The sequence below is a fragment of the Phocoena sinus genome, chromosome 2, assembly GCF_008692025.1.
Source record: "Phocoena sinus isolate mPhoSin1 chromosome 2, mPhoSin1.pri, whole genome shotgun sequence".
Lineage (NCBI taxonomy): Eukaryota > Metazoa > Chordata > Mammalia > Artiodactyla > Phocoenidae > Phocoena > Phocoena sinus.
This window is the reverse complement of record NC_045764.1, coordinates 23,806,956-23,827,334: the sequence shown is the minus strand read 5'-3', so window position 1 is coordinate 23,827,334 and position 20,379 is coordinate 23,806,956. Positions and strand designations below refer to the sequence as shown.

Below are 20,379 nucleotides of genomic sequence, written 5' to 3'. Positions count from 1 at the left end.
GGTGACTTTACTCTCAAGGTTAAGTTTCTTGTATCTGTATAGTGGAACACTGTATGATTGTGTGCCACTGTATGCGTCCTCCCAGCTGCACATCCACAAACCTCACATTGGTAGTTTGAAATCAGCCATGGCAAGGGTAGTTACATCAGAGTGGTGGTGAAAAGTGTTGAAAATATAAATTCACTTCAAAATGTATACTGCCTGTAACCGTTCCACTGAATGGTACCAAAAAATGAAAACGCATTCTTCCAGTGTTCTAAAACGAGCGTATATGAATTACCTAAGAAGTTGCTCACATAGTTCTGACGTAAGCCCCAAGCCCCACTGACATACCTAGAGCTCCCAACTGTCTTTTTAGCTCCACTCTTAAACATGAGCAGATCACCAAGGATTCCCAGACAGTGGAGAAAGCTCCTAATGTGAAAGAGGACAAAACGAACAACAGAACAACCTGGAGGACACAGAATCATGCAAGAGGAAAAGCTGCAAGTTGTTCTGCACTGATATCCGAAGAGAGTTAAAAGAACCTGTTGTAATGGTGAAGCAGGAACAGACTGCTACTTTGAAGAAGGAGATGGAGGAGAAGTAGAAGCAGCAGAAGCAGCATTCATTCTGAGACTGAAAGAGCGCTTGGAAATTTAAAAGCATGGTATCAGGGAAAAAAAAACTCAGTAGAGAATTAGAAGATAAAGGTGAGGTAATCCTATAGAAAGCAGAACAAAAAAAGATTTTAAAAGAAAAAAGTTTTTTTTACAAATTACAGGACCAGTCCAGGAGGTCCAATATCCAAATGACAACAGTTCCAGAAAAGAGGCCATGAAGCCACAACCAGCCCAGTAACATTGAGCACCACTAGAGCCAGATTGTTGTCTTGAATTTACTTCTCTCTGAAAGCCAGGGCTCCTCAGAAAAATGGTTGTTTCCTAGTCTGGGGTCTTAGTTGCAGTACACAGGATGTTTCGTTGTGGCACGTGGGCTTCTCTCTAGTTGTGGTGCTCAGGCTCCAGAGTGCGTGGGGTCAGTAGTTGCAGTGCGCACGGGCTTAGTTTCCCCGCAGCATGTGGGATCTTGGTTCCCAGACCAGGGATCGAACCCACGTACCCTGCATCGGAAGGCAGATTCTTAACCACTGGACTACCAGGGAAGTTCCAAGCATTTATGACTTTTGTTTTTATATACTTTAATCAATTGCAAGCTTATAGGATCTGATTTTAATTAAATTAATTTAATTTTCTCCCTTTTTGTAATAGATGTATATCTGAAAAAAACAATGTCACTCAAATTTTTAAAAATAGAATTTAAAATACAGCCAAAATGCTCCCTACTTAAAGGATACTTGCCCCTAATCCTTTATAAAGTGATGAATCCTTCTGAAAAGCAAGTAGTGATCTCACTTTCAGATTAGCTCTTTGAGGGACATCTATCTATATATATAATTAAAACCCTAAAAACCAAGAGAACTCTCTTAAACTTTTAGCTCCCTGGAAGGAAGATGGATGGTGCCTTGTATTTAGAATATTATGATAACGATATTACCGTTCCATCACAAAAGACTATGAGGACTAAAAGTCCCCCCGTTAATGTTCTAAAATTTCTTTTGAATTTACTTCTTAATGGAATCGAATCCGCTTCTCTTTTTGTTTGAGTAACGATCAGTGCAAGTAAGCACTTTGTTTCTAAGGTGATATTATTTGGTCATGCTGGTGCCTAAAATAAATGTGAAAGAAAGTAAGGAAGATAAAGGAAAAAACAAGGGTTAATTAAAATGCAGGATCTTCAGCAAACCACACAAACTCCTTTCTGATGGTGTCTCTCCTATCACAGGTACATCATTTCATCCCATTAGCAAGTTAGAACTATTTCTCACCACTGCTCTCATAGGCGATCTGTGCAGGGGAAGGTTCTTTGGAATTGGAGGAGAGGCTGGCAGGATGCCTGCGGAATAGCAATGGGTACTCCCAGAGAGTCAGGGACTTGGTGCCGGAAAGTCTTTGGAACATTAAAGTAGACACTGGATAGTGTATTATTTGGGAGACTGTCACAGGACTCTACTCAGACTTGTTCTAAAGTTTTAAAAGGCATTTTGATTTTATGTTGCTTGAATTCTTCATCCTATTTGTGAGTTATTTCATGAAAGGGTAATTGTATTTTGATTTGAGGGAATAATGACTTTTTTCTTTCACACGGGTATAAATATCATCCAAGGAAAGCTCTTAGCTTTCTCATAGCTTTCTTACATGATTATTTACCTCAGCATCTTAAGCGACGTTTTGTTAAGGTTAAGAAAGAAAACATAGGAGAAAATTAGAGAAGTTATGAAACTACTATTAGCTTTCTAAATTCATCAGGGGACTACTCTGATTTTCCACCGTACCACACCCCAGGGTCCTTTTCAACATTTCTGAAACATGTCTTTTTTCCTGCCAACCTTAGGGGTTTCTCAGAAACTTTATCTACCTGTCAGCTGAATTATTTGGGGGAGGTGGGAGTAAGGACGAGTGGAATTTGAGGATTTATGGGGTTGACAGATTACGAATAGGTTTAAATGGCCTCAGTAGCATATTAACTGTTGAGCTCTGTTTTATTACAAATGGGGACGTGAGATCATATAACTCTCCCTTATAGCCTATCCCCAAGTAGAAGAACTACTCTTTCAAAATAGTAACTGACCTGGCTGTTAAAAACAGTCTTTCCCAAGGAATTTTAATGGTAGAATAGTAAGCTTTTCATCTTTATTCTAAAGCCACTAGTTTAAAAATCATCAAAGAAATGAGTGATATTACAAGGGATGTCCAGTAATTTTGTATAATTTGGACTTGGATTCTAGTTCCTTCCCTGAATTTTATATTTAGTTTTTTTTCCTGGCACTTGGTGCTTTAGAACCTCCTATATGATGTAATCATTTATGTCAGTGTCAACTGAAAAAAATACACAACCCGAAAGTTGAGAATTATGTTTTATCCAGCGAATTTTCTGAGGACTTAAGCCTGGAAGACAGCTTCTCAGGTCACTCTGAGGGACTGCTGCTAAGAGGCCAGGGAGGGGCCAGGATATACAGGAGTTTGGGGAAAAAAACCAGGGAGTGGGAACATCAAAAAATTAGTATTAATTAAAGAAAACCAGACATCTCAAGTTAAGGAATTTAGCACTTTTCTGTGTATGGGAAGATGCGAGAGCCTGTGTCTGGGCTCATTGAGATCGTTCCTTTGATAAGCACCTGAACTGTCTAGGACCAGTCTCCTGCTTTTCTCCAGCCTGAAGAACCCCCTCAGGGTGCACAGGGTGGCTGCAGTGGCTGGTGGCCTGCTGGCTGCAGCATCCTTTGTTTTACTGATACGGCAGGTGACGTTTTTCATCCACATCAGCCAAGCTACAATTAATATCATTAACAAAGTTGATTTATTCTTGGATACATACTTAACTAGTTTTTCACGAGATCTGGTCATTCCTGACTAGTTAGGAAGACTCCAGGCTTTCTTATTCGAGTGTGGTGCAGACTGGAACACAGAGCTGGGAGTCAGAAAGCTCTAACATTGACTCCTCAATTCCTAGCTGCGTTATGTGGATAAGTCTTAGGTTGTTAACTGAGTTCTGTCTTTTTGTCTGTTTTGACCCTCAAAGATACATCTGTCGTTAACTAGAAGTTACTGTAGGGTTGTTGTGAGTTTAATGCATATGACACACTTGGAAAAGTGCCTGGAACTAGTCAAGCACCCGGGTCATTAATTGTTTTAATGTCACCTTCATCACCATCATCATCAGATCTGCTGGTACATTACAGGTTTTCTTTTTCACTTTTGTTTGTTTGCTTGTTTAGATCATCCAAGGTACTACCTTACTTTGTTACTTGTAGGACAAAAAAGTGAGAATGTGTGTGCAGAGTTGCGCCCCTCGCTCTGCGGCCTATCTGGGACCTGTTCTCTTCAGGGTGGAGAGAGGTGGAGAACTGGGTGTCCTCAGATAGGAAGGGCTGAGCCCTAAGCAGCCTCTTCCCCTGACTCCCCAGACAATGAAAACAGGCTGCTGTTACTGACTTTACAGAGAAACATTCTGCCCCCTCCCTTCCTTGTGGCTTCTGTTGATAATACTGTCTGACGAAAAATGGCCAAACCCTTCTAGCCCACTTGTTTCAAGAAATATGACAGCAAGATGCCAGCATTCGCACAAACTTTACTTAGTCGCTTATGGGTTGTTGTAATAAGACTTTGATCCGCTGTGCCTTCAGCCAGCACTTGATCTTGAAGGCTTGGTCTATCATATTTCAGACCAAGGCGGCATCACCCTGTTGCTGCAGCACTTGTGGCATCTGCTTTGTCAGTGGAGCCGGAAGTGGAGTTTCTGTGTTGACAGTTAGGAACTAGCCAACTTATTCTGAGCATCCACCGTCTGTGCTCATTGCCTCAAATACATCATCTATTTCATCCTCATAGCCACACTGCGCGGTAGGTCTTTAATCCTCATTTTAGATGAAAAATTGAGTCCCAGAGAAGTTACATAATTTCTAAGATGGCAGAGCCAAATTTGAAAGCCAGGTTTGTAGGACTCTCCATGTATCTGTTTTTAATTGTTTCTTAATCTTTTATCAAACAAGTGTGAATGATAATTGGGGATGCATAGGGATTCTGAAAGTTATGTTCTTTTTCTCCTGTTGAACTTCGGTGACCTGAGGCTTGTTGGTGGGGATGACACCAGAGCCTTTGTTGTATGTGTGTATATATATGTTCTGTTTTCGTTTTTGTTTTGGCCATGCAGCGCAGCATGTGGGATCTTAGTTCTTTAATCAGGGATCGAACCTGCACCTCCTGCAGTGGAAGCATGGAGTCTTAACCACTGGACCACCAGGGAACTCCCTATGTGTGTATATGTGTGTATGTGAGTATGTGTGTATGTGAGTATGTGTGTGTGTGTGTGTATGTGAGTGTGTGTGTATGTGACTGTGTGTCCTACTTTACTCCTAGCATCCTTACCTTCAGGTCTTTAGTCACATGTCATGTTATTCTTGAGACCTTTCTGGAGCACCTTGTTGAAAATTGGAATCCTCTTCTATACGTACATATCCTGTCTTCAGATCTTGCTGTGTGGTTTCTGGGTTCCACGAGGGCAGCCGTGATTTCTGAAACACCTGACATGGGCTTTTCCTGCAGCCCATTCCAGATTGGGCTGCGAGAATAATGGGGACCCGTACTCCAACTTTCCCACTTCCTGACAGCATGTCCAGGGAGAGACTGTCTGCTGTTTACTGGCCTGGTCTCACCTCATTCATTCCTTCTCCCATGTCTTTGCCCTTGATAGAGACAAGAACTTGAGACCATCCTCAGCTGAGGATGAGGTAAGGAAACAGAAAGGGATTCACTTGTGTTTTGCTCCATTTTTTTTTCCCTGTGGTGCATTATGGCTGCACTTTACATATTTTACCCATTTAGTTTGTCTGTCTGCCTCTACCAGAATGTAATCCGTAAGAAGGTATTTTTGTCCCTTGTATTCACTGTTCCATTCCTAGCATAGCCCCTGGTTTGTTGAACAAATGGCTGTCTCCTAGAGAATTTATTTTGTGACAATTATTGTGTATATTGCCCTAGCATTGTGGTTTTGTGTCTCCCCATCCATCTTATACTAAATATAATGGCAGATACTTAGTCTAAATTCACCCTTTGAAATTTTATTTCAAGAAATGAACTAACTGTTTGAAGTTCGTTGTTTGAAAAACTTTGTTGATTTTTTAAAATGGTTGGTACAGTAGGGAGATATGATCCATGATGCAATAAAATCCTGCTTTTTAAAAAATTAAATTGATTTATTACCTTTAAAACTGTATATTAATTCCTATAACTAATTGATAACTAGTAAGAGCAAGTACACAGTGGACTAGTCATACTGTTGATAGCTCTATGCTGAGGCACCCTGGTGTGACACAGTGAGCTCACAGGGGTGTGAGGGCTGCCATAGGATATTTTAAAGTTTCAAGGGAAAAACAAAGATACTTATACTGTGGGACACTTGCAAACTACTAGCTCAAGGTAGTTTATAGTTTTAACACTAGATGACGCTGAATTCTTCTTAATGATGTCATGTATTTACAAAACTAGATTTTTAGTGGTTGCTGTAATTAAAAAGCAAGAACTGTATGAAAACCACTGTAAAACAGCTGAGGGTGGCTGGGTCCAGTCTGCAAGGTTAGAGAAGTTGTGCAGGACTGACAGACACACAGCCAGTTAGAAGTGACTGGGTTATTTAAGACTAAAAAACAAGTTCTAAAAGAATGTATGTTATTCGATTTAAATAGCTACTAGGTTGTTAGGTTGTAAGTACTAACTATTGGTACTTAACAAATGGAATGGTTCTGTACTTCTGTTGGCTTTGGTGGACTGTGAAAAAATTACTGAGACTTGCTAAGGGCCCTGTGAACTGAAAAAGTTTGGATACCTCTGGACTAGTCTGGGATGAGGTAGTGATGCCATCAGCAAGTTTTTTTTGGTTGTTGTTTTTTGTTTTTGTTTTGTGGAGGAAGCAATGGAGAGATTGTATAAGAAGCTTGAAGAATTTAAACAATGGATTAGATTTAACCAGAGGTCCCTATCGACCTTAGTTTCTATAATTCTATGAACATTTCATATATATATATGAATTTATAGATAAATAATATGTTTATATTATATATTATAGTTATTATATTATTGTATTTTAATAATTTGTATTATATATTTTATTTTAAATACATTTAAATATTTACATTATAATATAATATGTGTAACAAATTTATGTGTATGAATTTATTAAGCTTTGGTTTAAATCTTAAGTAAATCTTTGGTTTAGTGAACTTTTTCCAAGGAGTTTTACTGTAAAACTGTTCTAGAATCATTTGTAGTTAGCAAACATATGGAAGCCATGTAGATCTTTAGAGCACTATTGGATTCCTTCAGCCAGGTTTGTGTTTTTGTCTTTGGAAAGGTTTTGCTCTGATCAAGCAGTCAAATTCCTGTATCCCAGATAAGGCATTGCTAGTGCTGATGTTTTTAAATGGAAAGCTTCTATCTACCTATTTTGAAAGTAGTCTTAGAGGTTTAGAACTGAGAAATTGAAATGACCTGTTAGGTGATTTTGCCCCATACCAATCACAGCCTCTTTCTCCTTCCAAAGTAATCTCTACATTGATTTTTGATTACACATTGGGATTATTTTATAAGGAGACACTTCCTCTCATACTATTTGGTTACCCAATGGGATAGTATAAAATATAAAATAAAAGTCAGGATAAATGCTTGCTTTTTTTTTTTTTTAATATACTCTGTTTTCAGGTTGACAGTGATTCATTGTTACCTATGAGGTACCAATTACATTTTATTTTATTGTGAACTCATTGATTTAACCATATATAATGGATTTTAATTCATTTAAGTTCTTATCCTTACTGGAGTCCAGTAGCCCAATCTTTTGCTAGCAGAAGACTCTTTATATTTGCTACTTATTCCTTCTGACTTATCCTAGGGATTTTTGATAGGTTCCTTGCTGTCTGATATGTTAAATTGTTACAGGCTCTTAGGATAGGTCTCAATTGACTGCCATGTCTCTTGAGTATGGCTCAGATTTGCATACATCTAATAATTTTTTATTTTCTTGACCGTGTTAATGATCCTTTGTAGAGTACGGATTCTGTTATCCTTTGAAGAGTGTTGATTTTTTGTTTCAGCAGGAAGTTAACTTGGTTCAACTCAAACTCCAAACTGTCTCTCTTGTATGTTGGGCAAAAGCTGAAATCTGTTTAGTGTTTGATTTTTTCCCCCTGGATTATTGTCTTAACTTTTTTTCCACCTTAATTGAGGTATAATTGATGTGCACTAAGCTTCACAAGTTTAAAGTATACATTTTGATAAGTTTTGACCTATGTGTATACTTGTGAAATCACTGTCACAGTCAAAATAATGAACATGCCCATCTCCTCCAAAAGTTGCCTTAAGCGCTTTGTAAACCATCTCTCTTCTGTCCTCCCTAACTCCCTCCCCAGGCAACCAGTGATCTGCTTTCTGTCACTGTAGGGTAACTTTGCATTTTCAAGAATTTTATATAAGTAAAATCATAGTATATACTATTTTTCTGACTTTTTTCACTCAGCATAATTATTTTGAGATTCACCTATTTTTTGGCAAATATTCATAATTTACTTCTTCTTATTGCTGAGTAGTAGTATTCTGTTATGTGGACATATCACAGTTTGTTTACCCATTCACCTATTCATAGACATTTGGGTTGTTTCCTGTTTTGGACTATTTTAAATAAAGTCACCAGGAGCATTTATGCTTTCGTTTTTCTTGGTTAAATACCCAGGAGTCGAATGGCTGTGAGTAATAAACTGTTCTTCATCTCTGAGCTGGGTGTCTGGTGTCATCTATCAAAATCCATGAAACTGTGGCAGACTAACTTTTTAGGCTGAAAGTAGAGTAGCATTTCAGATGCTTTATAGTACTTGACACTAGATTCTTTACAATTCCATATAAAAGTTAGGACAAGCCTATAAATTTCTACATGAATGACTCTTGGAATTTATATTGGGACTGCATCCCATCTACAGACCAGTTTGGAGAGAACTGAAATCTTAACACTATTGAGTCTTCTGATCAATGGACATGGGATAACTCTCCATTTATTTAGACCTTCTGTAATTTTTCTCAGCAGTGTTTTATAGTTTTTGGTGTACAGCTCTTATACATATTTTGTAAACTTGTATTTACAAAAATAAATGAGTATTTCACATATTTGATGCTGTTTTACAATACATGGGATTAAAAAAAAGACTTTATTTTTTAAAATAGTTTTAGGTTCACAGCAAAATTGAGCAGAAAATACAGAGTTGCCAGTTGTCATCTGGGGAAGGCTTGTCTGACATGTGCTGTTCTGCCATTACTGGAAGTTGAACTCCAATCACCAATTTTTCTCTTGGGAAATGGTATTTCAGAACCACAGTCTAGGCTCTGGAATGTTCCTTGCTGTTGGGTTAGCCTGTCACTAATGGTCTTTTCCTTTTTAAAATCATTTGTTCTTTTTACTTATACACTCAAAAGGGTTTTTTTCTTTTTCCTAAAAAGTCTCCAGATTTTATCAGAATATCTTGGCATTGGTTGTTCTGGTTGATGTTCTCAGGTACATTGTGTCCTCTTTCAATATGTAGTTAAAATCTTCAGGAAAATTTTCTTGAAGTATTTCCTTTGTGTTTGTTCTATTCCTTTAGTTTGGTTTTCCTTTTCAGGACTTACCGTTAGCTATATGTTGGGGCTTTTATGCCTTTCACCAATATTTGTCTTTTCTTTTTAATTCTTTCTAATCTTTTTATTTTGATTTACAGAATTTTCCTTTTCACTTTTATTTCTCTTCAGGCATTACTGGGTTTATTTGCTCTTTTGCTTTTTCTAGTTTAGTCTTTGTTTCTAAAATGTTTTTCTATCACCTCATTTCTGAATTTTTCTAATTCTCATTTATGCATTTTTCATAGCTTATATAATTTTCCAAATGTTCTTTAGCTTGTTTTTAAATAGTATGTTTTGATGCTGAACAATTTCTGTTTTCGCCATGTGTTTTTCAGTTTTGCTTTCATTTTTGATGGAGTGTTAATCTGTTTCTCCTTTTTTCACATAGTAACTTAGTTTGGGTTTTGACCTTCATAGTTGTCTGATGACCTTTTTTTTTTCTTAACATCTTCATTGGAGTATAATTGCTTTACAGTAGTGTGTTAGTTTCTGCTGTATAACAAAGTGAATCAGCTATACATATATGTATATACCCATTTCTCTGCCCTCTTGCGTCTCCCTCCCACCCTCCCTATTCCACCCCTCTAGGTGGTCACAAAGCACTGAGCTGATCTCCCTGTGCTATGTGGCTGCTTCCCACTAGCTCTCTATTTTACGTTTCTAGTGTATATATGTCCATGCCACTCTCTCACTTCATCCCAGCTTACCCTTCCCACTCCCCATGTTGCCAAGTCCATTCTCTACATCTGTATCTTTATTCCTGTCCTGCCCCTAGGTTTTTCAGAACTTTTTTTTTTAATTCCATATATATGTGTTAGCATACGGTATTTATTTTTCTCTTTCTGACTTACTTCACTCTGTATAACAGAATCTGGGTCCATCTTGCTCACTACAGGTAAGTCAGTTTCGTTTCTTTTTATGGCTGAGTAATATTCCATTGTATATATGTGCCACATCTTCTTTATCCATTCATCTGTCGAGGGAGACTTAGGTTGCTTCCATATCCTGGCTATTGTAAATAGTGCTGCAGTGAACATTGTGGTACATGACTCTTTTTGAATTATGGTTTTCTCAGGGTATATGCCCAGTAGTGAGATTGCTGGGTCATATAGTAGTTCTATTTTTAGTATTTAAGGAACCTCCATACTGTTCTCCATAGTGGCTATATCAATTTACATTCTCACCAACAGTGCAAGAGGGTTCCCTTTTCTCCACACCCTCTCCAGCATTTATTGTTTGTAGATTTTTTGATGATGGCCATTCTGACCGGTGTGAGGTGATCCCTCATTGTAGTTTTGATTTACATTTCTCTAATGATTAATGATATTGAGCATCTTTTCATGTGTTTGTTGGTAATCTGTATGTCTTCTTTGGAGACATGTCTATTTAGATCTTCTGCCCATTTTTGGATTGGGTTGTTTGTTTTTTTAATATTGAGCTGCATGAGCTGCTTATATATTTTGAAGATTAATCCTTTGTCAGTTGCTTCGTTTGCAAATATTTTCTCCCATTCTGAGGGTTGTCTTTTCGTCTTGTTTATGGTTTCCTTTGCTGTGCAAAAGCTTTGAAGTTTCATTAGGTCCCATTTGTTTATTTTTGTTTTTATTTCCATTTCTCTAGGAGGTGGGTCAAAAAGGATCTTGCTGTGATGTATGTCATAGAGTGTTCTGCCTATGTTTTCCTCTAAGAGTTTTATAGTGTCTGGCCTTACATTTAGGTCCTTAATCCATTCTGAGTTTATTTTTGTGTATGGTGTTTAGGGAGTGTTCTAATTTCATTCTTTTACATGTAGTGGTCCAGTTTTCCCAGCACCACTTATTAAAGAGGCTGTCTTTTCTCTATTGTATATTCTTGCCTTCTTTATCAAAGATAAGGTGACCATACGTGCATGGGTTTATCCCTGGGTTTTCTATCCTGTTCCATTGATCTATACTTCTGTTTTTGTGCCAGTACCATACTGTCTTGATTACTGTAGCTTTGTAGTATAGCCTGAAGTCAGGGAGCCTGATTCCTCCAGCTCCGTTTTTCTTTCTCAAGATTGCTTTGGCTATTAGGGGTCTTTTGTGTTTCCATACAAATTGTGAAATTTTTTGTTCTAGTTCTGTGAAAAATGCCATTGGTAGTTTGATAGGGATTGCATTGAATCTGTAGATTGTTTTGCAATGTTTATAATCATTTTCACAATGTTGATTCTTCCAATCCAAGAACATGGTATATATATCTCTCCATCTGTTTGTATCATCTTTAATTTCTTTCACCAGTGTCTTATAGTTTTCTGCATACAGATCTTTTGTCTCCTTAGGTAGGTTTATTCCTAGGTATTTTATTCTTTTTGTTCCACTGGTAAATGGGAGTGTTTCCGTAATTTCTCTTTCATATTTTTCGTCATTAGTGTATAGGAATGCAAGAGATTTCTGTGCATTAATTTTGTATCCTGCTCCTTTACCAAATTCATTGATTAGCTCTAGTAGTTTTCTGGTAGCATCTTTAGGATTCTCTATGTATACTATCATGTGTTCTGCGAACAGTGACAGTTTTACTTCTTCTTTTCCGATTTGGATTCCTTTTATTTCTTTTTCTTCCCTGATTCCTGTGGCTAAAACTTCCAAAAGTATGTTGAATAATAGTGGTGAGAGTGGGCAACCTTGTCTTGCTCCTGATCTTAGTGGAAATGGTTTCAGGTTTTCACCATTGAGAATGATGTTTGCTGTGGGTTTGTCATATATGGCCTTTATTATGTTGAGTTCCCTCTATGCCTACTTTCTGGAGGGTTTTTATCATAAATGGGTGTTGAATTTTGTCGAAAGCATTTTCTGCATCTGTTGAGATTATCATATGGTTTTTCTCCTTCAATTTGTTAATATGGTGTATCACATTGATTTGCGTATATTGAAGAATCCTTGCGTTCCTGGGATAAACCCCACTTGATCATGCTGTATGATCCTTTTAATGTGCTGTTGGATTCTGTTTGCTAGTATTTTGTTGAGGATATTTGCATCTATGTTTATCAGTGATATTGGCCGTAGTGTTCTTTTTTTGCGATATCTTTGTCTGGTTTTGGTATCAGGGTGATGGTGGCCTCATAGAATGAGTTTGGGAGTGTTCCTCCCTCTGCTATATTTTGGAGGAGTTTGAGAAGGATAGGTGTTAGCTCGTCTCTAAATGTTTGATAGAATTTGCCTGCGAAGCCATGTGGTCCTGGGCTTTTGTTTGTTGGAACATTTTTAATCACAGCTTCAATTTAAGTGCTTGTGATTGGTCTGTTCATATTTTCTATTTCTTCCTGCTTTGGTCTCGGAAGGTTGTGCTTTTCTAAGAATTTGTTCATTTCTTCCAGGTTGTCCATTTTACTGGCATATAGTTGCTTGTTGTAATCTCTCGTGATCCTTTGTATTTCTGCCGTGTCAGTTCTTAATTCTCCTTTTTCATTTCTAATTCTATTGATTTGAGTCTTCTCCCTGTTTTTCTTGATGAGTCTGGCTAATGGTTTATCAGTTTTGCTTATCTTCTCAAAGAACCAGCTTTTAGTTTTATTGATCTTTGCTATCGTTTCCTTCATTTCTTTTTCATTTATTTCTGATCTGATATTTATGATATCTTTCCTTCTGCTAACTTTGGGGTTTTTTTGTTCTTCTTTCTCTGCGTGCTTTAGGTGTAAGGTTAGGTTGTTTATTTGCGACGTTTCTTGTTTCCTGAGGTAGGATTGTATTGCTATAAACTTCCCTGTTAGAACTGCTTTTCTGATGCTCATTTTTGTTGAGGTTAGTTTTCTTGAACTTTTAGGAGAGGGCTTGGTTCAGATAGCTTTTCTGTCTTCCCAGAGCTCCCTCTTTTGGCCTCTGCATGTAGTGTTAAAATATACTGCAAATTGATTTCTGAGGTCATCTGGCTGCTTCTCCTCACCCACTTAGTATGACTTCATCCTTCTTTCATCCCTGTTGTCCCTGTTCGGTGCCAGTTCTGGTACCCGTCCCAGGGGTTTCTCCTGCTTATGGAGCCCTGTTGTGGGAGGGTGCCCTGGCCTTCACCAGCCCCTTTCAGACTTCACCCAGAGACTCACCTGGTTTGGAGCGGCCAGTACCTCTGCAGTTTTAGCCACTGTTCTCAAAGTGGCCCCTGCACTTTCCCGTGAATGTCTGTGGGTTATTATTAAGGTTCTTCTCTTCTCAGGTCAAGTCCACGGCTCTGTTGCTTTCTTCTACTTTTTTCATAATATCCTGATGATAGACAGGTCACGTGTCTCTTGTTTTTTTGTCCACAACTGCTTGTATACTGGACTTGTTGGGGATACCTTATCCCTTAGTTTTGTTGTAAATATTATCCATGGGTTTCTGATTTTGTATCTCATTGTCCTGCTTTTATGATATGGAGATTCAGAGAGATCCAAAAATTATGCTGCTACTGCTTACCACCATTTTCCCGGAATTTTCAAGATAATTTTTTAAAAATGTGAATCATCGCAGTAAGTTTCTTGTGCCCCTTTGTAATCAATTTCCTCCCTTCCCTCCACACCCCACCTTTGCACCCCTCCCCTACAATTGCTGCTCTGTTTTCTATCCCTGTGATTTTTCCTTTTCTAGAACATCATAGATGGAATAGTTCACTATGTAACTTTTTGAGTCTTCTGTTACTTGGCATAATGCTGTTGAGATTCACTCATTATATATGTACCAGTAGTCATTACTTTTTATTGCTGAGTTGTAGTCCATATTATGAATATGCCACAAGTTTTTTATCCATCACCAGTTGATGGACCCTTTAAAAAAAGTTTTCGGCAATTACGAATAGAGCTGTTACATACATTAACGTGTAGGTTTTTGTGTAGGCATGTGTGTTCATCTCTCCTGAGTAAGTGTCTAGGAGTAGAATGTCAGGGTCACATGGCTTATTTGTCTTTTTATTATTGAGTTCTTTATATTTTCTGATCACCAGTCCTTTATCGTATATGCACATTTTTTTGGCAAATATTTTCTCTCAGCCTTTGTTTTTTCTTTTCATTTTATTAACAATGTCAAGGAGCAGACATTTTAAATTTTGGTGAAGTCCATTTTGTCTTTTTTTTTTTTTTTAATACTTTTTGTATCTTGTGAAATCCTTGCCTATCCCAAGATCGCAAAGATTTTCTCATGTTTCCTTCTAGAAGTTTTATAGTTTTAGGTTTTAGATTTATGATCCATTTTGAGTTAATTTTTGTGTATAGAGTGAGAATAGGTTGAGGTGGTTTTGATTTTTTTGTTTAGTTTCTTTGTGGGGTTGTTTTCTGTGTGTGTGTGCACGCGGGTGTCCTGTTGTTCCTGCACCATTTGTTGAAAAGTAACCCATTCTTTATTGAATTGCCTTGAGTCCTTTGTTGAAAATCAGTTGACCATATGTGTGTGGAGAGATGGTCTTTGATAAGACATTTCTCCACTGTTATGGGAGAATCCTGTAGAAATGCAGAGAGATTCCTAGATTTGGTGAGGGTCTGGGAGGGAGTTCCCAGTTGTTGACTTCTGAGTGAAGCGTGATTCAGGGTGATGAGCGGAGAGTGGTGAGTCAGGAGTGAGCATCGGAAGGTTGAGGAGAGTGGAGACGGTAGGAATAGTGGTTCAGAGAGAAGGAAAGCAGGCCGACCAGAAGGGTGCAGTGGGATTGTTGAGCTGGGTTGAGGGCCTGCTTTGAGGCTGGCGGTAGTAACAGGCCTGCCTCTGTTGTTTCACTTTTGCTGTCTAGCAGTTTGGTTGCAGGCCCATGGAACGTGGCATCTGGGCTCATCTAGACTGAGGGGTTTTCACAGGCAAGAGTGAAAGAGAAATAGAAATGTTAAGTAAAGGTATTTGTCTTGAATAGGTGATACTTTCACTTAGCTCGAAAATCAAAACAACAGAAGAAAGTACACACTGAGGTTTCTCCCCTGGCTTTCCCTCTCCATTTCATTCCCTTCTGTTCCCTGTAGAGCACTTTTATGTTTCTCTTTGCAGTGTTTATTTATGCAGATAAAAGCAACCGTGACTCTTGTTTTATCCTCCCCCCATCATTTCCTACACAAAGTGCTGCATTCAGGGTACACTGTCCTGCGCCCTGCTTTGCGGTTTGCTTAACAGTATAGCCTCTTGCTCTTTCCCGATTGGTAGTTAAGAACTCTTGAGTCATCTTTGTGATGGATATGCCAAAATATTAATAGCAGTTTTGTTTGGAATGTGAAATAATCTTTAAAATGTTTTTTTGTATTTTCTGAGTTCCTTCAGTGTGCATATGTCACCTTTATGATTAGTAAACTTGGAAAACTACATTTAGCTCTGTCAACAGGTGTCTCCTTCGTGCCGTCACCTTTCTGAGCACTGAGGATGTGGCAGCAAATAGAATAGGCAGAGGGTCCTGCTTGCTGGCGCTTGGGTTCTATCTCGTGTGGCCTAATAGTCACCAAAGAAGAAAAGAGGAAATGATGGCACGTGTTATGTGTGTAGAGATTTAAAAGAAGGGGTATGACTGTGACCCGCCCTGGGATGTCAGGGAAGGCCTCCTTCAAGAGGGGAGCATTTAGGCTGATGTCTCGGTGACCACAAGGAGGTCATAATCGGGGAAGAAGAGGTTACGAGGCAAGAGCAAGCCGGTGCCAGAGCGCGAAAGTAAGACTGGGATTGTTTTCCAGACCCAGAAACGAGGCCAGTGCCTCTGAGAGGTAGAGGGGTAGAAGATGCAGCAGGGGTCAGTCCTGACCTAGTACTCAGGGAGAAGAAGCAGGATTTTATTTTAAGTGCAACGGGAAACCCTTGAGGAGTTTTAAGAAAGAAAACAGAGCTATAGAAAAGGCTGCAGTTGACAGATGAGTCAGAGGAGAACCTGGAAAGCCCAGTTGGAAGCGACTTTGAAGAAAACCCTGCGGTGTTCAAGGCATCAGGCGGATGCCGAGGTGGAGGGCTGCAAAGAGTTTATTCATTGTTTTTCTGGTGCGCTCTAAAATGTAATCTACCCAAAATGGTAACTCCAGATCTAAGAGATAAATTCAATTTTAGATCAATATACAGTTTAAATTCCAAAGTGAAGAATGCTGTTTTTAAAGATGTGATTTCAAGTATACATTTAAAAGCTATTTTATATTTTAGAGTAGGGAACTAGTACTTAGTTACTTCTTTGAGAATTATTATGCTGATACTGAGGGTGAAATGCAGTGTTTAAATTGGAGCTCAAAAACAAATATTTCCCAACTCATTAAAAGAAAAGAAATAGCTCTGGCTCCGAATTAGCCAGGAAATTTGTGTTTTACTGTTACTAGAACCACAGTGTACGAGAATATATATAGAGATTCTGAGGAAGGTACGTGCTCATTCCATATGGAGGAGATAGGGTGGCTACTAGAAATTTAAAGGAAAGGGTTATAGTCTTGCACTGCTCTGAATAGGAAGGAAGATTGGTGTATTTGTTAGTCAAAATGAAGAGTTAGATTTTTATTATATTGTTTGACAAGTGAAATATTCTAAAATAAAATAATAGAAAATCATGGTCCAGTAGTAGTAGGAAGAACAACAGTAGCACAGCTAGAGTGACCACTGTGGGACGGAGGCAGTAACACCGTGGTTAAACCCTAAGCCTTGTAGGCACACAAGTCTTGGGTTCAAATTCTGGAGTAGCTCTTTGTAGCTGTTTTATTGGATGAGATGGTTAAACATTCCAAGTCTCATTTCCTCAGTTGTGAAATATACATCACAAATATACATACCCTACCTCATGGGGTAATGGAGAAGATGAAATTGTAGTCTGGGTTAAAGATCTTAGCGCCCTGTCTTCTGGCCCCTAGAAAGTGCTGAGTAATCAACAATAATATAATTAATAATCACTCTAATTTTGTTATCTGTTTACTCATAACCCATAAGGAAAGTATTAATACCCTTATTTTTCTGATGAAAAACCCACTTTGAGAACTTTAAGAAATTTTCCTAAGGTCACACACCTAGGAAATGCAGAGGTAGGATTTAAACTTAAGAAGATCTGACTTCAGAATTCATGCTTTTTTTGTTTTGTTCTGTTTTGTTTTGCGGTACGCGGGCCTCTCACTGTTGTGGCCTCTTCTGTTGCGGAACACAGGCTCCGGACGCGCAGGCTCAGCGGCCATGGCTCATGGGCCTAGCCACTCCGCGGCATGTAGCATCTTCCTGGACCGGGGCACGAACTTGTGTCCCCTGCATCAGCAGGCAGACTCTCAACCACTGTGCCACCAGGGAAGCCCAGAATTCATGCTTTTAATCATAACTGCATATCATCTTCTAAAAAGATCCTTTTAAGATTAGAATTCAGATCATTGGATTCAGAGTTGAGAGTGTAAACCAACACATCATAGAATGATTCCCCTATCTTGTCTGTTAATCTGAAGATTTCATACTATATTCTCATATCCTACTTCTATGTTAAAAATAAAAGCTTTATTATATAAGAAAGATACTAAGTAAAAAAAAATTTTAAACCCATATAAGAAAAGGAAGACATCACTTACAATCACACTGCATAATGGGATCCATCCTGATTTCTCCCCTGGGTTTGTGTATGTAGGTATAGTTCTTATTGGTTCTTTTTTTCCAAAATAAGAATACACCGTGCATACTATGTTCTGATTTGGTTTCCTTCCCACTCTCTTATTTTATTATAAATGTCTTTCCATGTCTGTAACCTTATCCTAGTGGCAACTTATATTGTTACATTGTTGCATTATATAGGTGTGCTGGAATCCATTTACCTAACTCCTTGTTGTAATCTTTAGGTTGTTTAGAGTTTTTCACCATGTTAGCAATACTTTCATGAACACCTTTGGCCACATATCTATTTGCACTTTCTAATAATTTCCTTAAGAGAAATTCCTAGTAATAGCATCGCTGGATTGATTAAGAGGTTGCCACATTTTTTAAAAATAAATTTATTTATTTTTGGCTGTGTTGGGTCTTCGTTGTGGCGCGCGGGCTTCTCATTGCCGTGGCTTTTCTTGCTGCGGACCACTGGCTCTAGGTGCGCGGGCTTCAGTAGTTCTGGCTCGCGGGCTCCAGAGCGCAGGCTCAGCAGTCGTGGCACACGGGCTTAGTTGCTCCGCAGCATGTTAGTATCTTCCCAGACCAGGGCTCCCTGCATTGGCAGGCGGACTCCCAATCACTGCACCACCAGGAAAGCCCGGGTTGCCACATTTTTAAGGATACATGTTCCAAATTGCCCTCCAGAAAGGTCACACCAGTGTGCTCTCCTGTGACAGGATTAGACCATTTCTTCCCTGACACTCACCTCTATCCTGGGGGTTGTTTTTGATCTTTGCCAGCCTGGTGAAAAAGGGCTATATCTTATGCCTTTGATTACCAGTGGGTGTGTTTATGAACTATTTGTTTTCTTTTCATTGTAAATTGCCTCTTTTTATCCTTTGCCCATTTTTTTTTTTTTTTTTTTTTTGCGGTACGCGGGCCTCTCACTGTCGTGGCCTCTCCCGTTGCAGAGCACAGGCTCCGGATGCGCAGGCTCAGCGGCCATGGCTCACGGGCCCAGCCGCTCCGCGGCATGTGGGATCTTCCCGGACCGGGGCACGAACCCGTGTCCCCTGCATCGGCAGGCGGACTCTCAACCACTGCGCCACCAGGGAAGCCCTTTGCCCATTTTATCATGCCTGACTTCTGAGTTTTGATTGGTCCAAAGAAACAATTTTCAGGAGTTTAAATTCTTGGGTGGACTATATTTGATTTCACTTTACAAACAGTTAAATTTAGGGATTTCAGGTGCACATCCTTTTTATTTTTTTAAAGATCATGAGGAGAAATGACAGATGGTCTATAGTAATATAGGTATCAGAAAAGGCCAAACAACTTGCTCTAAGGATTTGTCTTCTTCCCTCCTACATGTTAAACACAGACATAACTTTGAACTCATTCTTATGAGTAGGAACTTTAAAAACTCTGATCCCAAGAATGATCGATTGGATCCTTTCCTTTTTGTAATCCATAATTCCTTCTTTAATTTTGAAGATCTTCACAGTCATCGTTATACTGTTGTGCTTTAAAGTACATACCAATTCTGACCCTTTCAGAAAAAAATCCTCAGATCCATCAGGATATACTCACTCCATTTTCACGTCTAATGTAATTCTCTGCTGCATACATAATTATTTCCGTTTCTTCTCTTCCAGTGGTCAGTTTGAATACAGTTTCTTTCCTAATTGAAGATATTTTCTGGTGGTTCACTATAAAAGCAGTGTTCATAATATAAATTGTATTTTTCTGTTGACATCCATTATAAAATTGAAAATTAACTGCTACTGAGAAATGGGGTTTTTTTGTTGAAGAAGAGTCCAGTGGTAACTGGTTAAACCAACAGCTGAACTCTTCTCACTTGAAAGTTTTAGCCCTTGCCCAGCAGCACAACTGGAGACATTTCTGCCTCTTCCTCTTTTTCTCAAAGTCTGTTCCTTGGACCTCTCAACAACCCTCCCCCTGCCCCCACCACAGACTTTTTACCCTCTTGCCTGACAGTTTCCTGCTTGTGGCTTCCTTGTTCTCTATCCCTTCCTCTACCCCGTTCTCCCTCCCACCTGGATTTAAGTTGCTGAAAGACTGTATTCTGGGCATCACCTTTCTTGAGTTTCATGTTATATAAAACAAATTGGTTTCCTACACAGTTATGAAGTTCTTGTACTGCTCTTTAAATTACAGTTTCCATAACTTAGATTGTATGTATCTGTGATAGAAATAAACTGTTTATAAGGAAAAACAACAGGAGTTTCTTCAGCTCTAGATGTAAGGAATAGATTATTTTTGCTAGATTAAAAATTGTAATACATTGAGGTCAGTTGATGTACTTGTTCTTAAACTCTATTTTTTTTAAGTTTTTATCTTACAATGTAAGATTCAAAGATTTTAAAGTACATGTAACTTTAAGTCTCATACTGTGATTTCTCGTAAATCAGATTACATGTGTGGTCACGTTTTTTACTTCAAATACAAGAACTATAATAGTAACGATGGTTGTTTTGTCATTGAGATCCATATGCTAAAAGTAAGCATAGATTGTTAATTGTTGCTGAAACCAAGGGTATTCTTACAGAAGCACTTACTAGTTTAAGAAATACTAGCTGGTTAAAATAAATAAGTACGAGAAATAAATTTTCTCTGAATCTAAGTTGATTACTAATAACTAT

The 20,379-nt window shown here is 38.6% G+C and overlaps 1 protein-coding gene across 1 annotated transcript in view; it reads left to right on the top strand.

The window, feature by feature from the left end:
- TAF3 (TATA-box binding protein associated factor 3) overlaps nt 1-20,379 on the top strand; it is a 152,259-nt gene that overhangs the window by 28,499 nt on the left and 103,381 nt on the right. The window lies entirely within an intron of this gene.